This window comes from Rattus norvegicus, chromosome 10 (genome assembly GCF_021556685.1).
Source record: "Rattus norvegicus strain SHRSP/BbbUtx chromosome 10, alternate assembly SHRSP_T2T, whole genome shotgun sequence".
In the NCBI taxonomy this organism is placed as follows: domain Eukaryota; kingdom Metazoa; phylum Chordata; class Mammalia; order Rodentia; family Muridae; genus Rattus; species Rattus norvegicus.
This window is the reverse complement of record NC_141543.1, coordinates 107294482-107317953: the sequence shown is the minus strand read 5'-3', so window position 1 is coordinate 107317953 and position 23472 is coordinate 107294482. Positions and strand designations below refer to the sequence as shown.

General features: G+C 47.0%; 1 protein-coding gene, 1 non-coding gene and 1 pseudogene across 3 annotated transcripts in view; all 3 read right to left on the bottom strand.

The window, feature by feature from the left end:
- Nucleotides 1–10426, bottom strand: part of Tmem94 (transmembrane protein 94) — a 35498-nt gene extending 25072 nt beyond the window's left edge. Inside the window, 1 exon segment of the mRNA NM_001427145.1 lies at nucleotides 10315–10426. The gene's annotated coding sequence lies outside the window, so the exon portion shown is untranslated.
- On the bottom strand, nucleotides 3619–6940 carry Dppa2l-ps3 (developmental pluripotency-associated 2 like, pseudogene 3; annotated as a pseudogene). Its single transcript, XR_015632258.1, has one exon. The product of XR_015632258.1 is annotated as a developmental pluripotency-associated 2 like, pseudogene 3 (transcript).
- A 6646-nt stretch (nucleotides 10427–17072) lies between the features above and the next one.
- On the bottom strand, nucleotides 17073–17175 carry U6l12 (U6 spliceosomal RNA like 12). The gene has a single exon (XR_015632531.1). It is a non-coding gene; the product is annotated as a U6 spliceosomal RNA (small nuclear RNA).
- Between the last annotated feature and the right edge of the window lie 6297 nt (nucleotides 17176–23472).

Here is a 23472-nt window from a genome sequence, read left to right as displayed (position 1 = left end):
CTCTGGAAGAGCAGTCAGTGCTCTTAACCGCCGAGCCGTCTCTCCAGCCCGAGAACCAGCTTCTATAAGTTGTCCTCTGACCTCCATGTGTGCATGGTGGCCATGAGTGAACACACACATGCATGCACACACATACACATACACACACATACACACACACACACACACACACACACACACTTGATAAATGAGTCAATTTATTAAGTTATATAACAAGAAAGAATAAGAACTCAAAACTAAGGTGGAGTGAAAGGAAACAGAAGGTGTAAAGACTGAAATGAAATGTCTCCTTGCAAAAGATGTAGACCATTCCAGAAAACCACAACAGATCAAAATGGCAGGGAGCTAGTGGCCTGACACAGATACAGTCCATCTCCCACACCCAGGCCCAGGGATAGAGCAGAACATGGGGTGGAGGGTTGTAAGAGCCAAGGAAACAGGAAGTACACTGTGAGATTTTATCTCTTGGGAATGTCAGGAAAGCTGCACCCATGATGCCTCACCAACATAACTGCCTAGACCAGACTTGATCATGGAAACTAAGGATCTCTGAGAGGGAGAGGAACAGTCTTCCCGAGGAAGAATCCCTGAACTGGTGGACAGCCCTAAGCTTACTTACACGCAAGTAACATCACCACATGAACTGAGCAGGTTGTATGTGTTTGGGAATATATATTCCTAAGTGTATATTTATGGACATATATGTAACAATTAAAAGGGGGTGGGGCTGGAGAGAAGGCTCAGTGGTTAAGAGCACTGACTGCTCTTCCAGAGGTCCTGAGTTCAATTCCCCAGCAACCACATGGTGACTCACAACCATCTGTAATGGGACCTGATGTCCTCTGAAGACAGCTACAGTGTACTCATATATACTAAATAAATGAATAAATAATTATTTTAAAAAAGGGGGGGCTTGCTAGGTATGGTGGAGCACGCCTTTCATCCCAGCACTAGGAATGTTGATGCAGGAGGGTCTCTGGGAGTTTGAGGACAGTCTGGTCCACATAGTAAGTTCTAGTCCTGCCAGGGCTACATACATCCTGTCTCAAACAAAACAAAACAAAGCCAACAAACCAATAAGAGAGGGAGTGAATTTGAGAGGGATGAGAGGAAGGGTGCCTGGGAAGGGTTGGAGGGAGGAATGGGAAAGGGAAAAATGATGTAATTAGATTTTAATTTAGAAATTATTTTTTAAAAGATAGACTGTTTCTGTTTAAATATGCTTGGCCCAGGGGAACTGGCACTGTTACGAGGTGTGACCCTATTGGAATAGGTGAGGCTTTATTGGAAGAAGGTTGGCACTGTGGAGGTGGGTGGGTGTTGAGGTCTTATGCTCAAGCGCTGCCCAGGGCAGAAGCAAGACCCTCCTCCTGGTTGTCTGCAAAATACAGCTCTCTCCTGGCTGACGGTGGATCAAGATGTAGAACTCTTGGCTCCTCCAGCACCATGTCTGCCTGTAGGCTGCCATGCTTCCCGCCATGACGAAAATGGACTGAGCCTCTGACCCTGTAAGCCAGCCCCAATTACATGGTGTGCTTTATAAGAGCTGCGTGGGTCACAGTTTAAACTCAGACACTGTTTACAGACTGAATAAGTCTCCAGAAAATGGCAAGGGATCTTCAAGTACAAGGCTGTAGGTTAAAATATAAATGATATTTCTGGTGCCAGCCAGATGGCTCAGTGGGTGGAGGGCCCTTGCTACCTGACAAGCTTAGCTCAGTGTCTGGTGCCCACATGTATAAAGGGGAAATGGACTGCAAGCTGCTGTCCTCTGATTTCCATACATGATATAGCACATACGATCACAAATTCACACGCAAAATAAATCAGTTACCCTCATTTTTACTCAAAACAGCCCCAAATCAGAGGATCAGTTCAACTGTCCATTCGCAGGAAGATGGATGAACAAATTCAGTCTCCTGCTGGAGGAGAACTATCCCATGGTAAGGCAGGGGGCAAAACTGAGTGGTAACACTCAGCAGTTTAACTGAGTCTCAAATCAGATTGTGTGGTGCAAGGCGGACATGAAGAGTACCTTGTATATGAGTCCATCCATGAAACCAGGGGCCACAAAGAACCTCCTCTTTCCTCAGCGAGTATTTTGGGACTTTAGCAACAGAAAGCAACCAACATCATACTAAGGTCCGTAGGCTTCACAGAGGAGGGTAAGGGGTGATGGCTTCTGTGGTATAAGACAGCTCTTCCTCAGGAAAAAGAGATCTGCTTGGATTGGTTCAGTTTCTCGAGAACTTGGGACTATAAGCACATGGAACCATACACGCAGTGTGGGCACCGCAGTGTCACGCAGAGAGCATCGAACTCTTAGCCCTCCATTCTCAGCCTCCCGAATGGCTAGGACTAAAAGCATGAGTCGCAGGGAAACTTACAGCTTGGGGGCCGCTGTAAAAACAGATCACTAGGGGCTGGGGATTTAGCTCAGTGGTAGAGCGCTTACCTAGGAAGCGCAAGGCCCTGGGTTCGGTCCCCAGCTCCGGAAAAAAAAAAAAAAGGAAAAAAAAAAAAAAAAAAAAAAAAAAACCAGATCACTAAGGGCTGGTGAGATGGCTCAGCTGATGATGACCCCTGCTGGCTAAGGACCTGAGGACCTCTGGCCCCACAGGTCCTCCTCTGACTTCCACACCCACCATGACACTCATGAGCCTGCACCCACACACAGAAAGTCAACAGATAAAAGTGTAATTTAAAAGGCCAGGAAAGTCCCTTGGAAGGACTGAGTCTGATCCTGGCAGAGGCCTTGAGGAATCACTGACAGTTACTAAGGTGACTCCAAGACTTTACAGAGTTGAAAGAAGAAAGATGAGAGGGAGAAAGGGAAGACACGACATGCAGGAGAGTTAGAAGAAAGTTGTAGTGGGTTGGGGATTTGGCTCAGTGGTAGAGCACTTACCTAGGAAGCGCAAGGTCCTGGGTTCGGTCCCCAGCCCCCCCCCCCCCCCCCGGAAAAAAAAAAAAAAGAAAGTTGTAACATTTTGATGTAATAAAATTGTAACATATAAAATTGTTGGTCTGCCACAACAAGCAGCAAAAAAAAAAAAAAAACAAAAACAAAACAAACAGAAAGCTGCAAAAAACAGCCACAGGAAGAAAGATGGCTCCCAGCTCAGAACCAAGGTCACAAAACCAAGTTGGGTCCAAGGCTCCGGATGAGGTGTTGTCAGTCCATCTACACAATCCTTTTTTTTCCCACTAAAACTATACCATTTCTCAGATAGCTAAGCATTTAGCAAATGCAGCACAAGACCATGAGGAGGTGGGGTTGGGGATTTAGCTCAGTGGTAGAGCGCTTGCCTAGGAAGCGCAAGGCCCTGGGTTCGATCCCCAGCTCCGAAAAAAAGAACCAAAAAAAAAAAAAAAAAAAAAAAAATTGCAGGCGAACCCAGCCTTTCCTATCTGCAGGCCGTTGACTGCCATGGACAACACGCCATCTGACTCCAATGGTTTCTGGCAGAAAGGCCTCTACAGAAGAGGGGAGAGGGGCTGGAGAGATGGCTCAGTGGTTAAGAGCACTGACTGCTCTTCCAGAGGTCCTGAGTTCAATTCCCAGCAACCACATGGTGGCTCACAACCATCTGTAATGGGATCCGATGTCCTCTTCCGGTGTGCATGAAGACAGTGACAGCAGTGTACTCACATAAAATAAATAAAAAATCTTAAAAAAAAAAAAAAAAAGAAGAAGAAGAGGGGAGAGGACAACGATTCACAGACACTGACTGAGCAGCTCCCATAGCAATTCTTCCCCAGGCTACGAATGTGGAGCCCTGAGCTGAAGTCAGAATTTCCAGTACACCAGTCTCCTGCTTCTCACTTTGGCAGCTGCGTGGAGGCCCAATTCCTCTGAACACAATCTTGGGTTTCTTGGGACACAGCTTTTTGGCCTCAGGAGATGTGTTGGGAATATAACATTCTTGTTTTGAATATGAATGTCTCCAAAGTCTAAAATAAACCTCAACTTCCTTGCCATCCGTACTTAAGTCATGATAACGACGACACCAGTCCCGAAGAGGGTTCCAGGACACTTTTAATCGGAGGCAGGGCGGCCGGAGGACAGGTGCCTAATATGGTTCTTGTAGGATGTTTGATTCCCTCATACCTCACCTGAGAACGGGCTGGGGGTTTGTGGTCTATGGTTGAAGAAACATTGGATTCCGTAGGATATTCCGTGGTTATCTCCTCAGTATATGGGACCAGCGTTAAAACCAGACTTTCTTCATCCAAGCCTCGCTCAGATTGGTTCTGGTTGTAAGTCTCCTGGCTGAAGTATGACATTTTCAGGCAGGCTTGGGAGAAGACAAAGGCCCACAATTCTAACAGAATCTCCATTAGCTAGGCTTGCACAGCGGCCTTGCTCAGTGCACCAATCAACATCTGATGGGTCTATATGTAATTAAATATTGGTACCCAGGGGTTGGGGATTTAGCTCAGTGGTAGAGCGCTTGCCTAGCAAGCGCAAGGCCCTGGGTTCAGTCCCCAGCTCCAAAAAAAAGAAAAAAAATATTGGTACCCAAAGGGAACTAGTGTGTGTTAATGCTATACCAAATCAAGGTTTTCAACAGCAAGCTATCAAGTTTTATCCTTTGAGTTCTAGTCAATATTTTTATCAGTGGCTCGAGTGAGGAAACAGATGGTATAGTGATCAAACTCTTAGAGAGCATACGTAACCCTGGGAAAAACATCAAAGTCTGCAACCAAGGAAGGCTCAACAGGTTGCAGAGATGAACCAAATCCAACAGGGTCAGCTTAACTGGGAAGAGTATTAAGCCCTCAGCATAGGCTTGAAAACCACTGTACAGAACTACCACAAATGACTTAGTCAATGCTATTCCAATACGTGAGCATAGCTACTCGAAGTTCATTATCAGTCAGTCCATATAATGGACAGTCTTCTTCCCAGCAAGGAGGACATCTGACCTCTGCTATAGCACGGCATGCCTGGAATACTTTGTTCAGTTGCACAACACATACCTGTTGGCTTTTTGTTTTTGAGACAGCCCTGGTTGTCCTGGAGCTCGCTCACCATGTAGACCTAGCTGGTCTTAAATTTACAGAGATTCACCTGCCGCTCCACCCAAGTGCCGGGATTAAAGGCATGTGCTGTCATTCCTGGCTATGATGAACATGCATGGAGGTCAGAGGACAACTTGCAGGAGTTGATTCTATCTTTCTGTCACATGGGGCAGGGATTGAAATCTAGTGGCTGGGCTTGAGAGCTGATGAACTGTCTCACCAGCCCCCGAAATACAGAACAGAGAAGAAAACAGAGAAGGCAGATGCAGAGGTTTGCCTCTATATTCCCAGCATTAAGGAGCCCGAGACAAGAGGATCACCATGCGTTCAAATACAACTTGGTCTGCATTACAAGGTTAAGGCCAGCCTGGGCTGCAGACGGATACCTTGGCCAACAAGGAAATTAAAAAAGAGAAGAAGAAAAAGAGGAAGAGGAGGAGGAGGAGGATAAAAGGAAGAGGAGGAAGAGCAGGATGATACAACAGGCTTCCAGAGAGCAGCAACAAGATGTAGAAACATGAGAAAGAGAAAGACAGGCCATCTGTCAAGTGATAATGAGGCTCAAAAGAGCAGAAAAGGAAGAGAAGTCAGAGAAGGAGAAGGGAGGAAGAGATGTGGGAGGGGGAGAGCAAAGGAGAGGGAGGAAAAAGCACACAAAAGTTACAGGCGTCCTCCTTACGTCAAGGACTGTTACACTACAGTACTCAAAGCAGTGCGGTATTGGCATGGTTTTTCAGAGTCCAAAAATAGATCCAGACGTTTTTGGACAATTGATTTTAAGAAAAGTACAAAGAGAACTCAGTAGAGAAGGTGAAGTCTTTACCAAAGGCAACTGAATATTCCAATGCAGAAAATAAAGAGATGGCCAGCAATCACACATGAGACCTCATGACCTCCAAAAGCCTTTGCTCAGCAAAGACGACAGTTAATGGAGTGAAGGGACAGCCTGTGGAACGGAAGAGGGATCTTAGCTAGCTAGACATCTGACAGAATATTAATATATAGAATATACAAAGAACTCTAAAAGCTAGCCTGCAGTAAACCAAACGACTGAGTCAATGAAAGGCTTACAAAACAGACAGCTAGTTCTCAAAAGATGAAACGCAGCTAGCCAATAAACATACAGCAAACTGCCCAACTTCTCCAACCGTCAGAGCAACGCAAACCAAAACTACATTGAGACTCCACCTCCCCTGAATCAGAGCGGCAGTTGTTCAGAAAATAAGTGACAGGGAATGCTGGCCAAGACATGGACAAGAGAGCCAACATCCACTGCTGGGGGAATGAAAACCACTCAGTCACTAAGGAAGTCCAGTATGGAAGCCTCTCAAAAGATTCAAAACAGCCAGGCCAGCTGTGGCCTCAGTGCCTTTTATCCAAGCCCTAAAGAGGTAGAAGCAGGCAAGTCTCTGAGTCTGAGGCCAACGGGGTCTACAGATTAAGTGTCAGGACAGCCCAGGGCTATATACAGAGACCCTATATTGAAAAAACAAAAACAAAAAACAAACAGAAACCTCAAAACAGAACTAGCACATGAACCAGCTATATGGTATTTTATCCCAAAAGACTCCCAAGTCAACATCGAAGACACTTGCATGTCCATGTTGACCAGTGCTGTTCAAAACAGCTGAGTTAAGGGACCAGCCTTGGTGGCCAACAGCAGGAGAAGGGAAAAGGAAATTGTGCTACATGGACACCAGGGGGATATTTTTTTTCAGCCATGAGGAAATGGACATAACTAGAGAGAATCAATACTGTGTTGTTATCTCATTCTTGGCTCCTGAATTTTACAGATGCAAAAATCACACACACACACACACACACACACACACACACACACACACACACACACACACACACAATGAAAAGAGAAGCAAACGTATCTAGGGTAGTGATTCTCAACCTATATGTCTCAATCCCCACCCATATCAGATATTTACATTACAATTATGAAGTAGCAACAAAATGATTTTATGGTCGGGGGTCACCACAACATGAGGAACTGTATTAAAGGGGCCGCAGCATGAGCAGAGTTGAGAACCACTGCTCTAGAGAACAAAGGAGAGAGATGAGAGAGAGGGGGATGGGGCAGGGCAGGGTGGGGGTTGCTCAATCTATGACAGACATTTATGTGAACTCATCCTCATGTGACACAGGATCAGGTACAATTAATTTTTTTTTTCTTTTTTTCGGAGCTGGGGACCAAACCCAGGGCCTTGCGTTTGCTAGGCAAGCGCTCTACCGCTGAGCTAAATCCCCAACCCCCGGTACAATTAATTTATACAGTGAAAAATATATAGAGAGGGTTGGGGATTTGGCTCAGTGGTAGAGTGCTTGCCTAGCAAGCACAAGGCCCTGGGTTCAGTCCCCAGCTCTGAAAAAAAGAAAAAGAAAAAAGAAAAAAAAAAGAAAGAAAAGAAAAATATACATAGACTATATAGACATATTTTGGTTTTTCAAGTAGGGTCTCTCTGGGTAGTCTGGCTGTTCTGTAACTTGCTTTCTAGAGCAGGTTAGCCTCGAACTCACAGAGATCTGCCTGCCTCTGCCTCCCAAGTACTGGGATTAAAGGCAAGCACCACCACCACCCAGTTTGCAGTGAAAATTCTAATAAGAAAAATGTTGAACTGTGGGGACGGGGCAGAGCCTTTAAAATGAGCTAAGGGACGGAGCTGTCACAAGGGGCAATCACGTGATCTCTCTTAGGTGAGTTTTCTAGAGCATTTGGAAACAACAGAGACAGAAAGTGTAATGCAAGTTGCCAGGGATGGGAATATTGGCAAATAGAGAGTTAGGGGCTGGAGAGATGGCTCAATGGTTATGAGCACTGACTGCTCTTCCAGAGGTGCTGAATTCAATTCCCAGCAACCACATGGTGGCTCACGACCATCTGTAATGGGATCTGATGTCCCCTTCTGGTGAGTCTGAAGACAGCGACAACGTACTCATATATATTAAATAAATAAATAAATCTTAAAAAAAAAATAGAGGGGGTTGGGGATTTAGCTCAGTGGTAGAGCGCTTGCCTAGCAAACACAAGGTCCTGGGTTCGGTCCCCAGCTCCGGAAAAAAGAAAAAGAAAAAAAAAAAATAGAGAGTTAGAATTTAATGGTAGTCTCAGGTAAAGAAAATGATGACATTTTAGAAATTGGTGGTAGTGGTGGTGGTCGTCGTACAATATTCCAAATGTGCTAAATGCTACAGACCCTGTATCTCATGAAATATGAAATGTACAGTTTAGCACCACTAAAAAAACAAACAAATGAAACAAAACCAAACAAAACAAAACAAAACAAAAACAAACAAACAAACAAAAAAACCCCAGCAAACTCTGGCTCTGCCTAACATTACCAAGGCGGCACTGTCTTTTGAGTTTGTAGCACCTCAGAGCAGGTTTATGCTCTGGAGTTCACCTGGGTCTCTCTCCAATAGCATCTTTCCTTGTCTCCTGGTAGTTTGTGAGAGCCTCCTGAGGAAGGCCGTTTATCACCAGAGCCTTCTCCAAGTGGATCCCGGAATTATAAAAACCGAGATCACACGATTACGTTAAAACTCCGTCAGGAGGTTGGGTTGAAATCTGGCCCTCAGTCTCCTTCCCACACCATGTGACCAGCACTGTTTACTACCATTCCGGCAACCGCAGGCCAATCTGGTTATTATACAAACCCCTGATCACCAAACCACGCCGGCTGAGTCTTCATGAGGGAAAACATTCCCCCTTCAGCAGTGGCCTAACCCCTACTTCACCTAGGCCTGCGGGCAAACTAGACTTTCAAACCGTTTTTAAAGAAACCTATCTTTTTAGCCCTGGAAGACACTGCAGTGAACAGAACAACAACAACAAAAACACCAACGCAGGGTTACCTTACTGGAAGGTACAGTGGAGACCGGGAGGGAGCCTTCTCACTCAGAAATCAGGGGTGTCCTTAAAGGCCCTGAAGGCCTTTCCAGCTCACACCTGACTGGCCAGGATGGGTTAAATAATACCTTGGGTGTAGGCAGTAAGCATTTGACTGTTATATAGAAATTGGTTCTGGAGTCCAATTTAGGGGAAAGGGGCAGGGAGGAGCCCAAGGACTGTGACCTTTATTGGCAACTTGTTCTTCAGGAGGTAAGCTCTTCCCTGGGAGCTGGCACTCCCTCACCACTTAAAATAGAAATGTCAAGTTGTTTTCTGATTTCTTTCCTGCCTGGTCAGCCTCTTGTCTGTCTTCTAATCATCTATGAGGCCTTGCACCAACTGGAATGAGAAGAGGTGGACATTCAAGGGCGGTTGCCTTTCTAACTATCTGGGGGGGACTGGTTATCAAAGGGGTGGCTTGTTAATGCTGTCTTAGTCAGAATCTGGGTTTCCCCGATTGTAATTCTGCCAAGAGAGAACCCAATAGAAGTGACAGCTAATAAAGCCGGTGAAGTTAGGCTGCAGAGTGTCCGTGAAATCTGTCCGAACTACGCTCCAGGATGAGCCTACACTGTACAGTGGTCCGATTCTGGAAGCAACTGTCAAAACTTTTCTATTCCCTCCATCACTCTTATCTGACATTTTAGGTACTGAACCCTACCTAGACTTTTGACTTTAGGGTTTCGAGGTAGGAAAAGTACGAGGGCATAACACGGAAATTGCTTTACAGAACTGCACATGCTGTGGTGCTCTGCTAGCTTCCGAAGTATCTTTATGTGACTCTAAAAGCGGGGAGGCACACCCCAACTAGCAACATCTCAGCCTTGCAATGAACCAGAAGTCCCTCACAGTGCCTAGCGGGCGAGCGGGCGGGCGGGCGCAGAGATTCTGTCAGCTCCGGGCGGCGAGCACAGCGCGCGCAGTGGGAGAAAACCGTCTTTATTTGGGCCGGGGACATCCAGAGGCCTACAAATAAACACTCGTGGCATCAGGATTGGCAGCCCTCTGGCCCGGGGCCCAGCCACGGAGAACCTGGGCCAAGGATTCTTTGTTGGACACAACCTTTATTTCTGACGAGGGACCCCGGCAAGGGGCAAGCCAGGACTGAGAGGGAAAATAAGAAAACAAAACAAAACAAAACAAAAAAAAAAAAACAAAAACAAAAAAAAAAACCCTTGAGGACGTGAGGGAAGGAGCCGGCCAGGAGTTGGAGGCAGGCGCCGGCTGGCCCCTCCACTCCACCACAGAGAGACACCCCCTTTCGGTGCCACTTGCTAGGTGCACACCCCAGACGCTCCTTGCCTTCGGTAAGAACTCAGAGGGCGCAGTAGGCCGAGCCCCACGCCCCCTTGTTCCCCACTTCGGGCCGCGGGCCTTCTCGTACTTACCCGGGCCCCCTCGGACGGTCTTCCTCGCCCGCGTCCTCTCCCCTCCCTGCCCCCTCCTCACTTCACATCCCCGCCTCCAGGGGCTGCAGCCATGTCCGTTGTGGGCAACTCTGAGGCGCCTTCCCCCAGTAACAGACGCGCAGGCCAATCAGTCAAAGATATCGACGCTGATTGGTTGAAATATGAGGAAGGCGAAGTTTCTGATTTTTCATTGGCTGTTTAGTGCGCTCAGCTGTAACCGCCGCCGCCCCTCCGGGACCTGGCGGAATTGCGTGATTATTGCTCTAAAGTGTTACCGGGAAGCCTGGGTCCTACCTCGAGCACGATGCTCCCGCGTTTTCAGCCCTAGAGAACTTGATTAGAGGCAATCATACAATTTCCTCCCCATTAGTTTACCCACTAAATTTCTTTAAAACCATGGGCAGGCGATGCCTTCTGCCCTTTTCTATTTTTTAAAAAGTCCCTTACAAAATCGCCTTATCTGTATTTTCTTCAATTCTTCCTTATTTTTTAAAAGTCCCTCAGGACTTATACTTTGTACAAACCAAAGCTGGAGAATCAAAAGCAAGACTGTTATGTCACCCTCAGTTCATTTGAAATCTAAAAGGAAAAGCAAGCTTCAAAACAATTTTTTTTTTCTAGACTAATTAAGAGAAATCGCTTGGGAACCCTCTCTTGGGAAAACAAAATAAGCCTGTGTCAGTATTTACTTCCATTTTCCCAGAGAGCTAAGTCTGGAAGGGTTGCTTTAAAAAAAAAAAAAATCTGTTTATGAAGTCAGAAAGGGTCATAACTGGCCCTGGGAAGAAAGAGTCCCTTCCTAATTTTAATGAATTTAACCATGCAATTAAAATGCCTTTTTTTTTCAGCTAAACAAGGAGCCATTTTGCTGATTTAACTGTTTAAACAAGTTTAGCTGTTACCTTAAACACTCATAGAATCATGTTACTTTCCTTCCACACAAGCATCTGCAATTTATCATTACAGATGGAGAAACCCAAATCTCTCCACTTAACCACAGATGCACGCTCATCATGATAGAGATATGTATCCATTTCCAGGCCCCACTGCCCCATGGACTGGCTACAGTCTTAAACATGCTGGAGAACTTCCTTCAGCATCTGAAGAGTACTCATAAATATATAAAATACAGCTTTCTTTTTAAAGATATATTTGTTTTATGTATATGAGTACGCTGTCGCTGTCTTCAGACACACCAGAAGAGGGCATCAGATCCCATTACGGATGGTTGTGAGCCACCACGTGGTTGCTGGGAATTGAACTCAGCACCTCTGGAAGAGCAGTCAGTGCTCTTAACTGATGAACCATCTCTCCAACCCCCACCCCCGGCAGGGGAAGGGGGTTAGCCTTGTCTTTTAGCCATTCCAAGCAGCTAGCCCTACAATCTTTCATCTTTTTGAAGCATCTTCCGTCTCTCTAAAAATAGCTCTGGAAAGAGGCTCAAGGCCTTCCAGCAGAGGTTTCTCACCTGTCTCCTTTTTTTCCCCCCTCAGGGTTCTTACAAGGAGGAGCCATGCTTGTGTTCTTAGTCCCTTGCTTTCCAACCCCAAAGGCTACTCCTGCCCTTCCTGGCCTCCTCGCTTCCTGACTGGCTCCTTATCACCCTGTCAGATCCCATATGGATAACTGTATCACCTTGCTCACCGCCTGGGTTATAACTTTGGCAGAAAACAACATTAATAATGCATGAGTGTACACAGTCTCTTTCCCTCCGCCCACCTGCTGGGGACAATGTTGCCAGTGCCTGAGTCAGGAGACCACAGGAAAGAGGCAGAACTGAGGAGGCTCAGCCTTGGGTGATTGACTGACCTGGGAAAACATAGACAGCTACTAGCAGGTAGGATGTCTGTAGTTTTGGAGTGGTTAGTTTCAAGAGCTGGGAACGTTGGGAACATTGTTGAGGGTTTTGATGTGGTGAACTCGGGTGTTTGTTTTCTTGGTGGCGGTTTGGGTTTTTTGTTTGTTTTGTTTTAAAGATTATTTTAAGTATATGAGTACACTCTCGCTGTCTTCAGACATACCAGAAGAGGGCATCGGATCCCATCACAGAAGGTTGTGAGCCATCATGTGGTTGCTGGGATTTGAACTCAGGACCTCTGGAAGAGCAGTCAGTGCTCCTAAACCCTGAATCTCTCCAGCCCAGTGGTTTGTGTTTTAAAGACGGAACCTCACCTTGTAGCTTTGGCTATCCCGGAATTAACTTTGTAGACCAGGCTAGACTCAAACTCCCAGAGACTCACCTGCCTCCTCCTGAATGTTGGGATTAAAGGGACACACCACCTGCCCCACCAGTGGTAATTTTTAAAATTTAATTTGTTATTATTTTGGGGAGCACATGAATTCCATGGTACATGTTTTAAATTAAAATAAATAACGTAACTTAAAGGAATCAGTTCTCTCATTCCACTGTGGGTTTGAGAACCGAACTCGGGCTATCGGGCTTGCCTTGGAGGTTTGGGTTTTGTTGCTGGTCGTGGGTTTTTGCTATTGTTTGTTTTTGTTTTTGAGAGAGGGTATGTAGCTTTGGATGTCCTGGAATTTGTCTTACAGATCAGGCTAGCTTTGAGATCTGCCTGTCTCTGCCTCCTGGGTAGTGGGATTAATATCCCACACCACCACACCCACTCATTATTGGTTTTTTATTTTTAATTTTTGTTTCAGTTCCATAGCGTAGTAGCCCAGGCTGGCCTCTTATTTACTATGCCTAAGATGACTGTGATTCCTGATCCTCCTGCCATCACTTGCAAATTCTGGGCCAAGTATGTTCAGCCAAGCAAGAAGAGGATGTTCTTTAAGAGAAGGAAGAGGGGGGTTGGGGATTTGGCTCAGTGGTAGAGCGCTTGTCTAGAAAGCGCAAGGCCCTGGGTTCGGTCCCCAGCTCCGAAAAAAAAGAAAAAAAATGACAGGATCCTTTGTTGTCCCACCTGTCAATCAGGTCAGTCAGTCAGTCAGAAGTGCCAGCAAGAGACATTGGGAATCCAGTAGCGAACAAAACTGAGAGGCACTCCATCATCTGCTCATTAATATTCTCGTGGAAACGACAGACAATCCCTTAAGCAAACCAATGTTGCTGTCACAGCAAGTGTGCAGAGCGCTGCAAAGAAGCCACGGTAAAAGCCCCCCCCCCCCCCGCTTTGTTCCTTGGGCCGCTGTGGGTAAAGCAGCGGTGTTTATGGTGACCGGAAGGAAGAGAGCCATTACCAAAAGAGGACACATCAATGATGGCCCTGTGAAGGAAGTAAGGGTCTGAAGAACCGAAGGAGATCCCCACCTGACCCGTACAAACAAGGGAAAGTGCTAGAGGCTGGGAAAGTCTGCAGGCATTCTTCAGCCCTTTCATCCCCTCGACTCTATTCAAGGATTTCGAACTCTATTCTGAGAACAGCGAAAAGCGCTGGGAAGAGCTTGAGTGTGCTACGATTGGCGTTTATAAAAAGACTCAGGCTGGGTGCGGGATAGAAAATGGGTTGCGGGGGCGCGAGAGGAGCGGCGGGCGGGGGAGCTGGACAGAGGCGCCTCCGGATTTGTGCGACCACCTCTGTGAGCTGGCTTCAGTGTCGCCCAGGCAAATGTACCTGTTCACCTCGTGCAAGAATATCTGTGCACCACATGCATGCAGTGCCAAAGGAGACCAGAGAGGGCGCCAGATGCCCTTCAACTCTAAGACTACCCTTAGCCACCGCATGAGTGCTAGAACCCGAGGTTTCTTCAAAGGCAACAAGTACTCTTCTTTTCTTTTCTTTTCTTTTTTCTTTTTTTTTTCTTTTTTTTTTTGAGCTGGGGACCTAACCCAGGGCCTTGTGCTTGCAAGGCAAGCGCTCTACCACTGAGCCAAATCCCCAACCCCCACAACAAGTACTCTTGATTGGTGGGAAAAAAAAAAAAAATGAAAAGAAAATGGGTTGCGAAGAAGCAAGAGCAGCATTGGGAAGAACAGCGCTGAGCAGTGGGGCGAGCCATCTGGACCCGGTGCTGAGGTGGCAGTCGCCATTCGGGTGGTGGGACATAGGTGCATCCAAGAACTACTGGGCGAGACCTAGTGACTGATTTGAAATAAGTCTTAAATAGGAAAATAGTGGAATAGCTCTCTTAAACTCTAGACCTCAGACAGGCAGTGCACGCCCTTAATCTCAGCCCTTGGCGGTCAGAAACAGATAGATCTCTGTTAGAGGCCAGCCTGGTGGACATAGTGAGTTCTAGGCCAGCCAGGGCTGTGTGGTGAGACCCTGTCTCAAAAAAAAAAAAAAAAAAAAAAAAAGAGACAGGAAGGGGAAGGAGAGATGACACCCAGTGAGAATTCCTATGCTAAGATATGCTAGCCACACAAGTACGGTGACCCAGGTTCAATTCCCAGAACCCAGATAAAAAGCTGGAGGCGGTGGTGCACAGCTTAGCACCCCTACAGGAAGCTAGGAGAGGGAGACAGGAAAATTGCCCAGAGGCTCATGAACCAGCAGCCTGGAATTCACAGCTCGACAGAAACCAGAGAAATCCAACCTCCGCAGGGTGGAGATGGGAACGGATTCCCCCCCCCCCCCCCGCCCGGGCCTCCAAATTTGTAGCGTGGAACCTGTGAAAGAAGGGAGGGAAGGAGAGAGGACCTGAGGGAGAGAGGGCAGGAGGAAGAGAAAGGGAGGGATGGAGGGAAGGGAGGGAGGGAGAGGGGAAAGTGGAAAAAGGAAGAAAAGAACGAAAAGAAAGGCAGGAACACAGGGTTGGGGATTTAGCTCAGTGGTACAGCGCTTGCCTAGCAACCACAAGGCCCTGGGTTCGGTCCCCAGCCACCCCCCCAAAAAAAGAAAGGCAGGAACAAAGTGGACACATCAGGTGTGGGACACACGCCTGTGATCCACGCACGCACTTGGAATGCTGAGGCAGGAGGATTTTAAGTTCGAAGCCAGCTTGGGCTAAAGAGTAAGAGTATGTCTCAAAAAGAAAATGGTGACTAGGGCATCAGGTAGAGAACACCCTTGTTCTTAAAGACCTCACCACATGGGGTTAAGAAGTGAGTCAGAAAACACGAGTGATTCAGGCCTGATTCAGGGATTTTCAGCAAGGATCGACAGGCTGAACCACCTGCAAGCTGAAACAAGCCCCTCCCCCCCGCCCACCCGAGCATCCTTCATCGTTGCGTCATCTTTTCCACCTAGTCATTTGCTTACCGTGACAGGACGGTTTAAGATCTTTGTGCTGAGGGACCGCGGGAACCGCACAGCAGCTTGTCGCAATTCCAGGGGTCCTGAGCGTGGCTCCGGGCACCCACATCGGGTGGCTCCCAACCACCTATAAATCTTGTTTATATTAAAGCTCTTCATACTGAAATGCTTTTAATTCATCTGAGATCCGGGTCCAGAGACAGCGGGCGAGGACCCACATGCCCCAAGTTGCTGATAACGCACCCATTGTCACGGCCAAAGTTTCAGACACCTTCTGGCTCTTTAAACAGACGGTTCAAATGATCAAAGGACAAGCAGACAGCTGAAACAAGACAGCAAATGTTAGTTGTTTGGAAGGAGTGAAAGGTTTTATTTTCCTAATAAACAAAGGACACTGAACTGGAAAGAACGCAGAGTCCCTTTCCCACCTCTTCGGTTACATGAAATAATAAAACTGAACAATGCCTGCCGAGGCCGCGATGAAAAACGGCCCATTAGCACGTGACTCACCGAGGGCAGCGCGCAGTGCGAGAATTTCTGTATGGGCAAGCCGACATCAGATAACAACACAGAGCGATCAACATTTTGTCATGACTAGCATTCCGTATGGTGATACAGATAACTCGGGAAGGCATTCCAAAGCTCTGTGTGTGCAGGGAGCATTGAGCACAGCGGTGAGTAAGTAGATAAAAATCCACAAGGGACGGGCTGGAGGTTAAGAGCGCTGTCTGCTCTTTCAGAGGTCCTGAGTTCTAATCCCACCAACAACATGGTGGCTCACAACCATCTGTAATGAGATCTAGTGCCCTCTTCTGGCCTGCAGGCATACATGCAGGCAGAAAGCTGTATGCTATGTACATAATAAATATTAAAGGGCTGGTGAGATGGTTCAGTGGGTTAAAGTACTTGCCACCAAGCCAGCGAGTTCTATTCTCTGGACCACATGGAGGAGAGAACCAACACCAACACCCACACGTTGTCTTCTGACCTCCACATGTGCACTGTGGTGTGTACAAAAGTGTGCTCAAATCCACACACATAATAAAGTGCAAACGACAAGTCAAAAAGTAAAAATCAATTCCCCTGAGGGACCAGAGAGGTTGCAACAAGAGGACTTGTTGCTGTTGCAGAAGAACTAGGTTGGGTCCCTAGCACTTACGGGATAGCTTACAACCACCTAGATAACTCCTGTTCTGGCTTCTGGCTTCAACAGGCATACATGTGGTACACAGACACGGACACCAGGCAGGCATGACGGTAATATAAACATGCAAGCAAAACACTCATATACATAAATCTAAAATAAGTAAATACATCTAATTTTAAATGTTTATTTTATTTTACTATTTCTTTTGTTTTTTTAAAACATTTATTTATTTATTATGTATACATCATACAGCTTTCTGCCTGGATGTATGCACCTGCAGGCCAGAAGAGGGCACCAGACCTAATTATAGATGGTTGTGAGCCACCATGTTGTTGCTGGGAATTGAACTCAGGACCTCTGGAAGAGCAGTCGGTGCTCTTAACCTCTGAGCCATCTCTCCAGCCCTTTCTTTTCTTTTCTTTTCTTTTTTTTTTTTTAACATGGAAAGCTTCACGTATTTGCGTGTCATCCTTGTGGAGGGGCCATGCTAATCTTCTCTGTATCGTTCCAATTTTAGTACGAGCACTATTTTGATTCTTTTTTTTTTTTTTTTTGATTCTTTTTTTTCGGAGCTGGGGACCGAACCCAGGGCCTTGTGCTTCCTAGGTAAGCGCTCTACCACTGAGCTAAATCCCCAGCCCCCACTATTTTGATTCTTGAGACAGGATTTCTCTGTATAGCCCTGGCTATCCTGGGACTTACTCTGCAGACCAGGCTGGACTTGAACTTGAGATCTGCCTGACTCTGCTTCTGGAGTGCTGGGATCAAAGACCTATGTGCAGCCACTGCTTGGACCACCACCACCCGACTCACCTAAAACTTCGAATGGGAAGAGAGAAAAGAGCAGAGTGGGAAGCCGAGGACTGTGGGAGGGGTTTGGAGTCTCCAACATGGAAATGGCAGAGGCCTTCAGAGCAAAATTCTGCCTCTCAGGGGCTGGAGAGATGGCTCAGCGGTTAAGGGCACTGTCTGCTCTTCCTCCAGAGGTCCTGAGTTCAATTTCCAGCAACCACATGGTGGCTCACAACCCTCTGTAATGGGATCCGATGCCCTCTTCTGGTGTGTCTGAAGACAGCCACAGTGTATTCTCATACATGAAATAAATCTTTTTTTAAAAACTGCTTCTGTTTCTTTTGTGTAAATCCTTGCATCTCCCCAGCCCTTCTGTGGAGATGGTCACTTAGGCAGGCCCCTTGTGTGAGCCGCTGGTTTATTGAAAAGAGATACAGAGATGTATGTATCCCATATCTCGATCAATACTGTTGGATTGGTCAGTAACTGCACCGGAGGGGTTGTGGGAGAATCCCTAAAGCAGCCAATATAGCTGGGAGCCAGCAACGCCATGAGAACCTAAGACACTTCAGAGACGTCTTTAGAAACAAACAAACAAACAAAACATAAAAACCAAGGGGTTCCCCTGTGCTATCAGAACTGGGTTTTGCACAGTTGTCACTAAGAGTGGGTCCTCTTAAACCGAGTTGGTCTAACTTGGTAGATGTGTTCGTTGGAAGAGGTAGCCAGCTTCCTGCCAGCCCAGTGGAACATTGCGTCATCTATAAAGGGAGACACGCTAGTCAAAACAGGATGCAAGGCATCAAAGAGACAATGAAACATCCTGCCGTGGAGTGCTCTTTGTCAATGAATTATCTGGTCCATGCAGGGTGACAGCTATAGTTTCTGCAACCAAAACCATTATTTCGGGACCGAGGAAGATGGGAAGGAAGGAGCCTCAGTTAAGAAAATGCCTCCTTAAGACTGGGCTTTGGGGGTTGGGGATTTAGCTCAGTGGTAGAGCGCTTGCCTAGCAAGCGCAAGGCCCTGGGTTCTGTCCCCAGCTCCGAAAAAAAGAAAAAAGAAAAAAAAAGAAAAAAAAAAAAGACTGGGCTTTGTAGGTAGGCCCATAGGACATTTTTCTTAATTAGTGATTGATGGAGAAGGGCCCGGACCATTGTGGGTGGGGTCATCCCTGAGCTGGTGGTCTTGGGATTTATAAAGAAGCAGGCTGCGTAAGTCATGGGAAACAAGCCATAGGCACACCCCTCCGTGGCTTCTGCATCAGTTCCTGCCTCCAGAGTCCTACCCTGCTTGAGTCCTGCCTTGATGCCTTTCAGAGGTGAACGGTGCTGTGGAAGTGTAAGCTGAATATACCCTGTCCTCCCCATGATTTTGGTCATGGTGTTTCATCATAGCAATGAAAACTCTAACCGGGGCTGGGGATTTAGCTCAGTGGTAGAGCGCTTACCTAGGAAGCTCAAGGCCCTGGGTTCGGTCCCCAGCTCCGAAAAAAAAGAACCAAAAAAAAAAAAAAAAAAAAAAAGTGGTGTGTCACCACCACCCCGCTTTACTTATTGGGGGCTGGAGAGATGGCTCAGTGGTTAAGAGCACTGTCTGCTCTTCCAGAGGTCCTGAGTTCAATTCCCAGCAACCACATGGTGGCTCACAACCATCTGTAATGAGATCTGATGCCCTCTTCTGGTGTGTCTGAAGACAGTGACAGTGTACTCACATACATACAGTAAATAAATAAAATCTTTAAAAAAAAAAAAAAAAAAAGAAAACTCTGACTAAGCCCACTCCTCTCCCTCTTAGAAAGACTTTCCCCTGTTGGGTGTGCTCGTGCAGATCTGTAATTCTATCACTTGAGAAGCTGAGGCAGGAGGATTGCCATGACTTCAGCCTGGGAGTCATAGGGAGTGCTAGGTTAGGCAGGGTTACAGAGTGAGACCCTGTCTCCGATGGTTTATGAGAGAGTTTAAACCCCCCACCCATCTGTCTCTCTCTGTCTCTCTCTGGTGTGTGTGTGTGTGTGTGTGTGTGTGTGTGTACGTGCGACTGCAGAGATCAAATCTCCTAGAGCTTCCTAGAGCTTGAGTTAGAAATGGATCATGAGTCACCCACTATGGACGCTGGGAACTGAATCTGGGTCCCAGGCAAGGGCTGTACACTACCTTAACCACTGAGGCATCTCTCCAGCCCCAGACTTTCTGTTTATGTGTGGAGGACAGAGGACAGCCTCCATGTCCCTCCATTCCTCAAGCACCATCCAGGTTTGTGTTTGTCTCTCATTGGCCAGAGCTTACCAAGGAGGCTACATGCCCAGCTTTAAAACAAACAAACAAACAAACAAACAAACAAACAAACTAGGTTCTATGGGTTGAATTGAGGTCTCCATTGCTTGCATAACAAGCACTTGACCAACCAAACTATGACCCTAGCTGGCCCTGGTTATAACTTCTGGGTACCACTTGCCCTCCCATCCTGTGATCATCCACATACTCCCAGCCCCCTCTTGTCTGCTGTCACCTCTCTTATTAAGTAATCTACTCTCATGAGCGTTTATACGTGTTTATTTTGGAGAGACGGGGTGGGGGGTCTCACTCTGTAGCCTAGGCTAGCCTAGAATGCGCTCGCTATGTAGCCCAGGCTGGCTTGAAAATCACCCCAATCCTCCTGCCTCAGCTTTCCCAGCGCCAGGATGACAGGTGTGAGCCACCACATCTTGTTTCTGGTCCCTTGGTCTTCAGATGACCGGCCGCATTATTTGACCGTCTTGTATTCTCTCCCACGGCCCAGATTTTCGCTCGTCCAGTCGCTCCTTTGACATCTCCACTCACCTGTCTCTCCTAAGCAGCTCAAAGGCGTGCGTGCAATCCACGCTCACAGCTTCTTCCCTGGAAGAGCTCCTTCCATTCCTTCCCTCTGCACAAAAGGCACTGCAAACACCCAGCCCTGAAGCGGAAGTGAGACATCTTGGGTTCCTTCCCTTCAGTCATTAAAAAAAAAAAAGTAAAAACACAAGACAAAAACTCAGGGGTAGTAGTGTGGTTTATAATCCTTGTCCTGAGGAGTCAGAGACAGCTGAATCCCTGGGATTCTTGGCTAACCAGTCAGTCTGGCCTGTTAGGTTGAGTTCCAGGGTGTTGAGAAACCTTGTTTGGTTTTTGTTTTTTATTTTTGTTTTTGTTTTTTTTTTTTTTAAAAAGGCAGATGACACCAGAGGAACAAGTGGCACCAGAGGTTGTCCTCTGACCGTCACATGTATACTCGTGCTGGAGTACATGCATGTGCACTCGTGTGTGTGTGTGTGTGTGTATGTGTGTGTGTGTGTGCGCGCTCCTATAAGCCCAGCAATGCAGAGATGGAAACAAGAAGCCCAGAAACTCAGCTATCCAGGGAGTTTGTTTGTGACCAGCCTGGGCTACACAAGACCCTGTCTCAGAACAAAAGCCAAATAATAAGAGACTAGCAGGGTTATAGTTATCTGAAAGCTACTCCTGAAAAATAAAAAATGAGAGAGTTTGGGGAAGCTGTAAAAGTCAGATAAAAATGAATATGGAACGCAGTCAGATGGCCAGAAGCCTCTGTTCCCGTTCATGTCCCCTCTGCCTGTTCATGGCCCCTCCGTAGAGCTGTTTGACTCCAGGACAGAACTTCAGACTCCCTTGAGAATCCATGGCGTAAGGGAGAGCAAAGCGGAGCATCAGGGTATCTCAGGATCTCCCCTAAGGAATTATAGTCTGTCACTGGGTGCAGAACAATCCCTCAAGGTGCAGTAGCACAGGATCACTCAGTACCCAGAGGCAGCCTCATCTTGGAGGATACTCCAGCCCCCGGGGTCGTGCTATGTCCACACTTCCTGCCCACCCTCCCTCCCCTCACATTTCCAGCCACTGCCTTGGTCGCTGTTCTATGGCCACTGCTGCCTTCCCAGGGAGTTTTCCATACTCAGAATTCCCCCTTCTCTGGGAGGCCTCCTTTGACCTCCTGCCTCACATGCCCCCAGTCGCCCAGTCTCCCTATGATTAACCTTTTCTTTTCCAGAAGACTGATCTCAGCTCGCTGCATGTTTTCTGTGTATTCGTGGGATCTGAGCTTTGTACGAACAGGAAATTGCAAGCATTTTAGTGATTACTGCTTCCCAGGGCTCAGAGCAGTGCCCAGCATACAGTTGAATAACTTTGGCAAGTGTGGGTTCCTAAGGTTGGATGCAGACGGGATCTACATGGTGGCTAAGTCCTATAATCTAAACACTTGGGAGACTAAGGCAGGAGGATTACTATGAGTCACAGGACAGCCTGGATCACACAGTGACTTCCAGACCAGTGCGGGCTACAGAGTAAGACCCCGTCTCAGAATAAATAATAAACAAACACCAAAACAATGCCACCTGCCGACAGCCAAGTGTTGAACCAAGTAGGCAGACACTGTACATACGCAAAGTCACTAATGTTGGTATTCTGTCTAAGCTCCACCCCCACAGCTACCTGGCAGCAGCCAAGTAGGCTCCGCCCACAGTTGCCTGACAACAGCCAGCGGTGCCTGACTAAGGAGCTGGTTGCCCTCTCCTCTCCCTCTTACTCCTCTCTTTCTCTCTCTTATTCTTCCACTTCTTTGTCCTCTTTGTCCCTGTCCCTTCTCTCCCCACCCCACCCCCTTCCCTCCACGTGCCCATGGCCAGCCACCTTTCCTCTCCTCTCCTCTTCTTCTCATTAAACCTTTCCACATGTTGGTTTGGTGTGCTTTGTTCGGGTGAGCCGAGATTTAAACCCCAACATTGGTCCTAACAACCAATATCCTGTGTTCCTCTCTTCTCCTCTGCTTCCTGCAACTCACTCTTCCACATTCAGATCACCTTCAGATCAGCTTGGTTTTACTTTCTGCACACAGCACTTGTCTCTCTGTAAGTAACCAGCTTATTTCAGTTAGCAGACTGTCCTCCGCCTCAGCTAGGAGGCAAACGGCAGGGTTTTTTAAACGTAACGCAGTATTCTGGTTTCTTAAGATTTATTTTTTTATTTATATGAGTACACTGTCACTGTCTTCAGACACACCAGAAGAGGGCATCAGACCCCATTACAGATGGTTGTGAGCCACCATGTGGTTGCTGGGATTTGAACTCAGGACCTCTGGAAGAGCAGTCAGTGCTCTTAACCAATAGGATTTGATTCTTCTTTACAGTTAAATAAGAACCCGCTAGCATAACTATAGCACATTTTCTTTATCTGTCAGCCGGCATGAGGCTGACTGAGAGCCTCGACCCTGCGTAGTTAACCTTATTCTGAGTTTCACCATGTACTCACACCACATTCCAAGTGTCCACGTAACAACTGTGATCTTTGTTTCCGAGATGAGAAGATGGAAGCTCGGTAAGCATGGAGGCACACCCTGCCACATCGTGTGACAGGATCCAAAGCGGTCGGTGTGATGCGAGAGGCCAGGGTTACTCATGTGGACCGTGTGACGGTCTGTGTGTCTGTAAAATACTGAGGGGCTGGAGAGATGACTCAGAGGTCCTGAGTTCAATTCCCAGCAACCACATGGTGACTCACAGCCATTTTAGTGGGATCTGATGCCCTCTTCTGGTGTGTCTGAAGACAGCGGCAGTGTACGCATTTGTAAAATATATATATATATATATTTTATATATATATAAAGAACATTCATTTTATGATGAGCTGAAATCCTCAAGATGAACTGGGCGCTGCAGCCACTGTCTTCCTGAGTTTAGGTGTCCATCACAGAATAATCAATGATTGACAGGTGTGAGATATTTCACTGGCCTGGGCTGCCTCAGTAGTGTGTCACAACAGCCTTGGTGGGGTAAGCCACATTTACCACACGCTGACCTCTGAAAGTGGCTGCCTTGCACATGTACCAGACACTTCCTAAGGGACGACATCTCCTGTCACGTTGCCCCCACACTGCCTCAGGACCAAAGAACCTTTCCTAGGATTTACTTATTAGGATTCTTTTATTCCGAGGTAGGGTCTTATGTATTCCAGGTTAGCCCCGAACTCACTGCATAGCTGAAGATAACTTCTGTTTTCACCCCTC